This window comes from Pipistrellus hanaki, assembly GCF_964339955.1.
Source record: "Pipistrellus hanaki genome assembly, chromosome: 7".
NCBI classification, from domain to species: Eukaryota; Metazoa; Chordata; class Mammalia; order Chiroptera; family Vespertilionidae; genus Pipistrellus; species Pipistrellus hanaki.
In genome coordinates this window covers 15,202,714-15,214,520 of record NC_140509.1, presented here as the reverse complement: position 1 = coordinate 15,214,520, position 11,807 = coordinate 15,202,714, and positions in this window count along the sequence as shown.

The following is an 11,807-nucleotide window of genomic DNA, read 5'->3' as shown; positions in this document are numbered from 1 at the left end:
AGTACAAATTTGATTCTATTTTTAAAGAAGTATCTCCACAAAGAGTTAATTAGGATTTTACACATGATATTGGAGTGATGGAATATATGAAATTTGAATGGAGCTACACTTGAGATTCTATTCACTACTATAGAAAATCCTTCATTACTTAACTTACCATATTCCGATTTTATCCCTTGTACAATTACTTCTGCTACAATTGATTTACCTCAGGGGCTTCATGGTAATAAAAGTAAAGTATATTAAAGTGATATGAAACACTATCTAAATGCAATCAATTGTTATTAAACAAAAGTTTGTTGCTGAAAAATCAGGACTCAGGATGTGTATTAATTATAATTAAATATTTTTAAGAGAAAAGGGGTAAAATGAAATCATAAAAGATACACCTTTCTCTTTGAAATGTATTTGTTTGAAATTTCCATCAAATAGAAGAAATATACCCATATAAATAGTCTGCACTCTGCTGCCTTATTCCTTTTATGCTACATGGTGACTTAACCAAAATAAAACCACTGAATCAAATATTTTCATTATAAAAATTATTCTGGGTACAATTCTGTACCAAAGAAAGTACTTTGGAGAGCAAATAAGTCGTACTGAGAGAAGATTCTTCTAGCCACTGACTGAGAGAAGTTGATCCAAGGATGTCCATTTATTGGCTTTGGGTAAACTATAATGGGGCTTCATGATGGAGATGGTGGAGTTGAAATGAGTGGGACAAGTTTAATAGAGATATGGAAAAGGTATAAAAAGAATTGGGAGTTAGTGGAGGGTCATAGAGAAGAAAAAAACAAATTGATAGTCAAAGAGACCCTGTAGGTTAGCACTTCAGACACCAGAGAGCATCTGCTGAGCAAAGTGGATCCCAGGAGGACTCAGAAAGTCTCATGAAGGGCAAAGCAGCCATGCGGATGCTGGTCAGGGCACCAGGAGAAGATGTGAGAGATGATGTCCATGAGAAGGACTTCTTATATGAGTTTGTTGGATTCATAGAAGGAGCACATGGGTCTTTTCAATATGGGTGTGAATGACCGTGAGAACTTTAATTAACTTCTCTGAGCCTCAGTTTCTTCTACTGTGAAATGAGGAAAATACTACCTACCTCTGTGCTCTGTATAAGGGTATAATAAATCAACACTCATAAAGCCGCCATGGTAAGTACTACAAAAACATAACCATCATCATGATTGTCTATCCTGCTCCTTTCATCCTCTTTATCTTCATCATTATCACCAAATGTTGCTTTCCTTCTACAGTCCAATGATGAAAGTCTTTAAGTGGACAAACCTAGCTAAAGGTTTTTGCATGAAAACTAACTTGAAAACAAAACTCTGATAAAGTGTAACTTAGACCTACCCTGTGACTAAGCAATTCCACTCCTTAGTACTGACCAAAGAGAAATAAAAAATATGTGTAAAGACTAAGTCATATACTCAATGTTCATTACAGGTTTTTATTATAATAATAAAATTTAACATTAGAGCTACACTTTTAACAAAATAAAGTATTGTAAACTATAGTTGTGATATACTACAGATATCTCAAATTTATTCATTTTGCATAAATGAAACTTTACTTCCAGTGAATAGCAACTTCCCATTTTCTCCTCTCATCCACTGATAACCACCATTCCATTTTTTTGCTTCTATGAGCCTGGGTCTCTTAAATATCTCATATAAGAAAAGGCTGTGGGTTTGGGGATTGGTAAGGTATGTACACATATAATATCTTAATAAGAAAAATTTAAAAAAGAAGATAAAAAAAGAAAAAGAAAAGGCTAATATGCAAATCAATGGCAGAACAACTGGTTGCTATGATGTTCACTGACCACCAGAGGGAAAATACTCAATGCAGGAGCTGCTCTCTGGTGGTCAGTGTGCTCCCACAGGGGAAACAGTTCAGCAGAGGTGATGGGAGCCTCTCTCACCTCCGCAGCAGTGCTAAGGATGGCTTAGGCCTGCTCTAGGTGGGAAGCAGACCTAAGCCATCAGTCGGACATTCCCCAAGGGCTCCTGGACTGCAAGAGAGCACAGGCAGGACTGAATAATCCTCCACACCCGAGTGCATGAATTTTGTGCACCAGGCCTCTAGTCTCATATTAGTGGGAATTCTGCTGTACTTGTCTTCCTGTGACTGGCTTATTTCCCTTAACACAATATCCTCCATGTTCATCCATGATGTTGGATATGGCAGGTTTTCCTTCCTTTTTAAGATGGAATACTATTCCATTGTGTGTATATACCATGTTTCATGTATCCATTCATCTGTTGATGGACATTTAGGTTGTTTACACATCTTGGATATTGTAAATAATGCTTCGTTGCAGTTTTAATCATAATGGCCTCAAACTGGAAGCAACCCAAATGTCTATTAAGTGGTGAATTAATGAACAAATTGTGCTGTATTCATCCAGGGAACAAACTACTGACACAGTCTCAAACATATTATGTTGAATGAAACAGACCAGAAACTTAGGAATGCACAGTAACAATTTCCTTACATGAAGTCGAAGAAGAGGCCAAACTAAATCATGGTGACAGAAATCAAAACACAGGTTGGGTGGGACAGGGATGGGAGAGATTGACTGGAGAAACTGGGGTAACTTTCTTGAATTATGGGTATAGATTTCACAGGTATACAAATGAAACTTTTCGCTTAAGCTTTTGTGCATTTGGCTTATGTAAATTATGCCCCAATAACATTTTAGTTATTAAAAAAAATAAGACAAAACAAAAAAAAAAACATTTATGATATTAACTAGCCAAAAAAAGCTCCCAAAGCAAAGCAGAGCTACCAAAATATGATAAAGGCAGTGTATACAGAGACAGCTTCCCCGGCAATCAGATAGATGCATACGGTGACTCACAAAGCAAGAGCAATGTTCCAGAGTGTAGACACATCCATAACCATTCAGAAAGCAGTCAGCTGACAGGGGCCACCCAGCAGAAGGTTTCCCTCTGTGAAAGCTGAATTGTCATCAAATATAACCAAGGTCTGTGTAAAGGGATGGTGGGGCACATCCAGAGCATTTGTCTATTTTCTACTAATGTTCCTATCAATCTGTCCATTCGCCCTACAACCAGGTCTTCCACTTTCTCCAAAGTATGTCCATAAGCAGCCACTTCCAACCTCTTTCATGGCAGCCATCACAGCCCAAGCCAGCATCATCTCTAGCCTGGTTATAGCAATAAGCTCAGTCATGGGTGTCCCCGCATACACCCTTGCCCCAATTCAACCTATAGCACAGTAGTCAGAGATGTGGTCAAAACTCCAGTCATTTTATTTATTTTATGGCATGTAAATTGTACCTCAATTAATTGGTTTATAAAAGAAGAATCCATCTGATGTCTGCTGGCTACTTGCCATAGGGTCCCAGAGGGTTCTCTGATGGTAGAAAAAACATCTCAAAATCTACATAGTTGCTTAACATTTTTATAAAAGCAGTAATATCTGGACTCCCAAGGCCACTCCCTGTATAGGAAAGCCTTTAGATTTCTCCCAAACATTGTATTTAGAAAACTAAACATAAAGAAAAATTGAAAGGATTTTACAGTGAACAGTTTTATACCTGTCTACTGGACCTTACTGCTTGCTTTGTCACATAGTGTGTCAGTTGGCCATGTCTGTTACTCCATCAACCCGCCTTATTTTTTGCAGAATCACTTGGTTTTAATTAATCTTGAGAAAGCTTTCTCCCATCAAGACTTCTCAATCCTTCCTCATGGCCACATGTCATTTAATCATCTCATGCACCAGAGTAGTACGTGGGATCCTCCCGTATGGATGAAGAAATAGGGTCACAAAGGCTAGCAGCTGGCTTAGTGTCTCTTAGCTGGGAAGCACGTCTCTCTCGGGCTAAAGCCTAGAATCTTACTCCTGTGCCCACATGCCCTCTGACATGGCACTTTTTCAAAGCATAGCAATCATGCCTTCACTTTACCCAATCTTCCTCCTCCTCTTCCTCTGCCTTCTCCTCCTTTAAAAAAAAAATTATTTTTTTTTTTCAGAGAAAAAGCTAGTAAAGGCCGAAACCAGTTTAGCTCAATGGATAGAGCATCGGCCTGCAGACTAAAGGGTCCCAGGTTCGATTCCGGTCAAGGGCATGTACCTTGGTTGCAGGTACATCCCCAGTAGGGGGTGTGGAGGAGGCAGCTGATCCATGTTTCTCTCTCATCGATGTTTCTAACTCTCTATCTCTCTCTCTTCCTCCCTGTAAAAAATCAATATATTAAAAAAAAGAAAGAAAGAAAGAAAGAAAGAAAGAAAGAAAGAAAGAAAGAAAGAAAGAAAGAAAAAGCGAATAAAGGAGAGGGAGAGTAAGCATCGATGAGAGGGAAACATCAGTTGCCTGCTGCATGCCCCGTACCAGGAATCCAACCTGCAACCCAGGCACATACCTAGACCAGAAGTCCTTAATTTCTGCTAGCATTTTTACTATTTTTACATCTTTTACAGCCAAATGAAACAAAACAAAAACAGCTCAGGGTTTATCACTCTGCTATGACCAAAATGTCAAATACAATATCTTAAAAGAGAATACCTAAATTATGTGGTCCTTCTCCCACAGAGCTTAACACTTACAGTTTGGTTTTATGCATGTGTGTGAGTGTTTGTACTTGTGTGTATTCCATAATATCTGTTGCTTTTACAGCAAAATTTGATGCTTGAACTAGTTAGGTCAGTCTTATTTATAAGAACAACTGATTTCTGTTAGTTGTTTTGGAAAAATTACTGTTTTAATGTCCTCATTGCATGTTTGCAATCCAGTGACCTAATCAGCTCAATAGCTTTTTTTCCAAATTCTTTGAGATTTCCTAAATAAACAGTCATGTCAACTATGAATGCCATCTTTATAAAAAAGAAAACTGAGATCAGAAATGTCAAGTAGTTTGTCAAGCAGGCTAAAAACCAAGAACTTAGCTAAATCCAAATAAATGACAGCTGGGAGAACTAGAAAAGAATGGGCATGAGATTCAAGTGCAACAGATAACAATTCACAACTCTGCATTAGTAACTTATTGATTGTTTGATTTAGACAAATTGCTTTCCTAAATGTTCATTTCTTTATCACTAACAAAACTTAGTGAGTCAGTATGATGTTATGAAGAGACAGATACAACACCTGGCATATGGCCCCTGCCCACAAAATAGAAGCTTCTATTCTTTTATTATTTGCCATGGCAACCAGCTCAGTAATGTGGATTAAAATTAAACTTGTGCCAGTTTCTAAACATTAGGCTTAAAAGATAGAAAGGGCAAGTTCCTCTAAGTTATAGAGAAAACCATCCTTAATTTCTTACATAGTCCAGCATAGGTCCTTTGATGTTATTTTTTGTGTTTGTGAGGGAAATTCCTTTTCATCCTGATCTAGAACATGCTGGTGACTCCAATTTAGTCAAGAAATGTGTATTGAGCCCTATATGTAAATAGCATTGTGTTTAGGCCTATGGGGGAACCAAATAAGTATACGCAGAGCCCTTGCTTTTTAGAGTTTTAAATAGAAACACGCTTAAAGTAAAGAGAGTGGTATCCATGAACCAATTAAGACAAAAATAAAACTATATTATTAAAAATTCAATTGAAACTCAAAGCAAGATAGTGTGGCCCTTGTAATCTGAGAAGGTTTCCTGGTGGAGGTGGACACTGAAGGAAGAATAAGATTTGGAGAGTCAGGAGGGAAAGTGGAGAGTATCCAGCAGAGACCACAGGAAGCAGGGCCTCCTGCAGAGAGGCAGGATACCTAGTGGGGAGGAGGCCAGGCTGTAAATTACATTGCTTAAGTCCCTGACTCCTGCTAGCTGTGTGACCTGGACATGTTACCTAACCTCTCTCAACCTCTGTGTCCTAACTTAGAATAACATCTCCATCAAAGAATTATTGAGTGTACATAGCAACATGCCTGGGCCATGGCTTAGTGCATAGAGTCGATACCAGGCAGCAAGCAGCCCAGCTGGGCAGGCCAGGAGGATACAAGTATAATCTGACAAACATTGGATCCCTGCTGCCTGCCACTACTCCAGCCAGTGAAGCAGAGATGAGCGTTTACTCCAATACTGCCTGCAGAATGGGAGAGCATCAGGCTACCCACAAAGGTCTGCTCTGACCCCCCTTGCCAGTTGGCTGGTTATACACACACAAGGGAGAAGATAGCTATGTGCAGCTGTGAGCCACAAATCTCACATGGACAGGGGAGGGGAGGGTCTGCAGTCCAGCCTTCATGAGCTCAAGGTCTGATAACAAGGCGGTTCTATGATGTTACAAACAGCCCATTCCTGGGACACGAGAGTGGTCAGTATTCCAGAGGAAAACTCCAGGAGGGGGGCAGGGACAATGTTCGGGTGCAGCAACCAAATCAAAACGTGTCATGGGTCTGTTCTCAAAATGCTTTTCTTTTCTTTGAATAATGGGCCCATCTAGGCTCTGTGGTGTCTGGTCTTTCACAGGCCTGTTTTATCCTCCAGTTTCCAGGTTCTGTAAGAAAACTTCTCACCTATTATTAGTAAGGTGAATAATCTTCAGACAACTGTAGCTCTATTCTTATTACATGCCCTTTCCCCTTAACACAAGGAGGATTCAGAAGTGAGATTAGACTAGGGTCTTGGGTTCAGATAATTAACATTCTATTATTTTTCATAATTTTGATTTCTGTATTAATACCATCTAAAAAGCATTTTCTCTGAAAATTGTAGTTTCATGTGAATATTATTATTCTTGATTAAAGTGACTTTAAGAGTCTCTTTCCCAAGAGGTTTTTAATCCACACTTTAGTCACTTTTCCTTCCAAATTTGCTCTCTCTTCACTTAATTAAAAACATGTGAGGAGGGAAATTTAGAAGTCAAGATATTACTGTCTCCCAGCCATAATAAAAAAAGATGAACTTATTGATCATTTTATTATTATAGGACTAGAGGCATGGTGCAAGAAATTTGTGCATTGGGGGTCCCCCTCAGTCCAGCTTGTACCCTATCCAATTTGGGACCCCTCGGGGATAGGCCTAAACAGGCAGTTGGACATCCCTCTCACAATCCGGGTCTACTGGCTCCTAACTGCTCACCTGCCTGTTGGCTGATCACCCCTAACTGCCCCCCTCCCTGCCAGCTAGGTCACCCCCAGCTGTCCCCCCTGCCAGCCTTATTGCCCCTTACTGCCCTCCCCTGCTGGCCTGATTGCCCTCAACTCCCTCCCTTTGCCGTCCTAGTCACCCTAACTGCCTCCCCTTGCCAGCCTGGTCACCCTTACTGACTCCCCCACCCCAACAGCCTGGTCATTTTTACTTCCCCATCTTGCCAATCTGGTCGCCCCTAACTGCCCCCACACTGGCCTGGTTGCCTCCAACTGCTCCCCACCCACTGGCCTGGTCACCCCTTATTGCCCCCCCGCTGCTGGCCTGGTTGCCCCTCATTGCCCTCCCCCTGCCAGCCTGATCATCTCCAATTGCCCCCCTGCCATCTTGGTTGCCTGCTGTTTGGTCCTTACTGTGACTGCATCCTGGATAATTTGCATATTCATCTATTATTAGTATAGATAAGTCAGTGTGAAATATGGGACCTAGTTAACACATTTTGTTGTTAGATAGTTTTCTTTTTCTTTACCTATAAAGTTTCTCTTCCCACAGCTTTTAAAAAGACATTGCCCGCCAATGGAGTATGCAGGTCAAAAACTAAACACAGAGTGTCAAGGATGAAAGTCCAAATGTGAATCTTACAAAGTAAAGTGCTGAGTACCTCTGACTCTACTGGTACCTTGTGCAAGCCTGTATTATCCCCTTGGCCTTTAGGCTAATAGCTTCTGCTTAGCCTTACACATACACATGCAAATCATCAGAGGAATTTTCTTGAGGCTGAGTTTTACAAAAACAGCTCCTCCCATTTCCCCTTCTGTTAACATAAAAAAAAAAAAAAAAAAAAGCCTGAACTCTTGCTTTGTTAAGATGGATTTAAGGTAATACTAAGTCTCCTCCTATCTTGTCCATTAGCACCTTCTTGACTAATAAACCTTCCCATACTCTTGACATTTTGAGTTTTGGTCTTTGCAAGCCCTGGGCCCACAAACTTTGAATGAATAACAGGAACATTTGAAATTAAACACACACACACACACACACACACAGCTTTAACAATGTTTTTGACAGAAACCAAGCTATTTGGGACTCTCAAGCAATACCAGATAATGTATGCTATTAAATAATAAATCCTTCCAACTTCTTTGCTATCATAAATACCAAACAATAAGATTCTTTATTGCATATCTAATTAGTTGCTTTTATCTCATGGAGATACACTCTGAATTCTCTATTCTGTGGTGCAGCTTTTAGAATCTATTCAATAAAATAAGATATAAAATTTTCCATAGCCAGAGAAGATTTCCATGTACTTCAAATAGTCATTGGCTAAAATAAAAACCTAACAGCCATGCTGAAGGGCATTGAAATATACAATGTTATTTATCCTTTTGATGTATTGGAAAGATCTCTGAACTAAGAGTCAAAAACTCTGAGTTATAATATTGATTCTACCTTTCAAAATGCACAGTATTTAGTAGTGCCATTGAAGAAACACTTGTTAAGTCCTTCTAATATGCTAAGTAACTATGCTCAGAGACATGACAGTGAATAATCAGAAAGTGTCCCCATTCTGTGACCAATACAATTAGGGTTCTCCAGAGAAACAGAAGCACATACATGTATATGGAGATTTATTATGAGATTTATTATAAAGAATTGGCTCATGTGATTACAGAGGAGGATACTATCTGCCTTTAGCCAACTGGAAACCCAGGAAAACAGCAGGTGGTCTATTTCTAGTCCAAGTCCAAAGGCTCGAGAACCAGGGTCAGAGAGGGGGTAAATACCATCTCAACGGCAGAAGAAACTGATGTCTCAGTATTGCTGATGGCCAGCACAGCACCAAGTGTTAGACTAGTGGGGTCATACCAGACCTGGGTTCAGCAATGTCAGGATTGGAGTTCTCGCTAGGAAAGAATTCAGAGCCAAGACTCAAACCACAAAGCACATTTATTTAGAAAATCATGGAAGTAGGAGAAGTAATTGGTAGAAGAAATGGACTGAGAAAATAAGTTATAGGGCAAAGGAAGAGCCCTTGAATCTTACAAGTGAGGAAGATAAAGGTGACTCACCTGGGGAAATGGGGAGGGGACATGGGAAGGAAAGGAAAGGAAAAGGTGCAGATGTGCTTCCAAAAGGGAGAGCAAGATGGATCCTCTGTCCTAAGGATTTTAAGGGTGGAGATTTTAGAAGTCCCAGGGGAAGATCTCAATAGAATATCAGAAACTTCCCAGGTATATCCTTTCAGGATGGTGGTTTCCACTGGTTGATTGGCTGGCACCAGGGCAGGGGGTCATTTGCCAAAAGCCAGTTCCAGCATGTCATAATTGCAAAAGTTTCATCAAAAGGTTGATGGAACTTGGGGACTCAACAAGGGCTGAATCACATATGTTATTGCCTGCTGGAATGGCTAAAGGCATTTCCACAAACCTGAAAAGAATGTATTAAATTGATTGTTTGCTGCCAGACAGCTCAGGGCATCAACACCTGAACAGCTTAAGCTATTCCCCAACCTGACAATGGACTCTTATAGACTAACCCTGGCCTTTGAAATGTATATCTCCACCTTGCTTTAGGACAAATTGTGTTAATAAAAAGCAAGGGGTCCTGAGACAAGGAGAACTTGGTTTCTTCAGCCAGGCTCCTCTGACCCTCAATGCCTTTCAAAATTACCTTTCATCTCTGTACTCTTACTTCAGTTACACATGGCCTCCAGATTGCTGAACCCTTCTTAATGTTGAAACAAGAATCCTGGCAGTCATTTTTCAATGCATTTGGTCCTGAGGTCAGCCAAGGTGTCGCTTGTCTGGTTTTTCTGTAGTTGATCCTGAAGTCAGCCATGGTGTCGCTTGTCTGGTTTTTCTGTAGTTGGTCCTGAAGTCAGCCATGGTGTCGCTTGTCTGGTTTTTCTGCTTTTCTGGGCCTGGACCTAAAATATAACTGAGGCCTAGATGTATCTCTAGGGAGGAAAGGTCAGGAAGTCTAAACAGAATGGCCAGAGATATGAAAGATCAAGGGGGTCCAAAAAACATGACAGTTGATATCCTAAGAGAGGAAAGGTCCCCCTGGGGATGAGACCCACCCTATAATTCTCCTTGCTAGGCACCCAAGGTTTTCTACCCTTGTGACCTTCTCTACCTGGCCCATCATCCTTGTTCTGCTGATGTCTGTCTATCTACCACATCAGCTCAAGCAAACAGTCAGAAAGACAACAGGGTAACTTCCTCCTTCCTCTACCTGATGTTTGATTCAGGCCCTTAGTGAATTGGTTGATGCCTGCTCAGCTTGGGGAGGGCAGCATGCTTTCCTGAGTCCACTGATTCAGATGCCAATCTCACTCAAAAGTACACTCCAGATGCACCCAGAAATAACGAATAGCCAGATATCTGCGCATTCCTTAATCCAGTCAACTTGACACACAGAATTAACTATCACAAAAGCTGTCATTTAAAAGACTTCTGTATTAGTTTGCAGAGCTTGCAGGAGCTACCATAACAAAATACCAGAAACTGGGGAGCTTTAACAACAGAAATGTTTTGTTTCACAGTTCTGGAGGGTTGAAGTCTGAAATCCAGGTGTCGATGCCTTCTGAGGGCTGTGAATTGCTAAAGGGGAAACCACAGGTCTAAAATTTGCATCACGTGTGCTAAATCCCTTGATACTAAGTCTAGATTTAATACCTTGCCTACTTGCTATTTCAACCTTTCCCAAAAATATAATCTTAAACAATCAGTCTGGGATTTTCTGGTTAACACCAATGAATTAGTCTGTCACAGAAGCCCTCACCATCTCCCTTATTCATCATTTGATTTTCAGAACCAAGCATAGTTCTAGGCCCAAAATATAGGGTCTACAAATATTTTTAAAATGGCAAAAAGAAAGAAAGAAAAAAGGAGAGACGGAGGGAGGGATGACTATGCTTGCTTTAGATCTTCCTTGAAGACAAAAAAAAAAAAAAAAAAAAAAAATCATTGCTTGCCATTTCCTTAGTTCAAAGCTTTGTATAAGTCCAAAACCACTGATTCTAAAAAATGTGAAAATCTTAATTTAAATATCCAGATTAGATGTCTGGTATAAATTCAACAGGTTGTAGACCAAAAGGGAGCCATATATTAAATCTGAAACCTCAGGGGAGGCCTACATGATGGCCTTACAAATTCAGAGAGCGAAATAACCACATACTATAGCCTGAACATAAAAATTCCTAACTAAAAGCAGGTCATGGAGGGTAGTCATGTCCTAAGCCTGCGGCTTCCTTGGCAAAAGTCAATCCTTAAGTGAGCCGGTCAGTTGTCTTTTTGCATTGAAGATAATATCAGAGTAACCTTCTTTTCCCTGACCCCTCCAGGGCACAGCCAAGAGCATCAGAGCAGGAAACCACAGAATCCTTCATTGTTATCTTTAAAAAATTTATTTTATTTTATTTTTCAATTACAATTTACATTCAGTATTATTTTGTATTACAAGTATACAGCATAGTGATTAGACAATCATATACTTTACAAAGTGGTCCCTGATATTTCAAGGACATCCTGTGAGGGCTCCCAGACTGTGAGGGGGGCAGGCTGGGCTGAAGGACTCCCTCTGCTATGCATGAATTTTTGTGCACTGGGTCTTAGTCATGATATAAAGAAGACAATGGAAGAGGAGAGAAGCCATTCTAGGCCTGGATTATCAGGGAATTGGCTATGTGACTGTGAGCAGTGGTTTTGGAACAGGGTCCCATACCTGTAAAATATC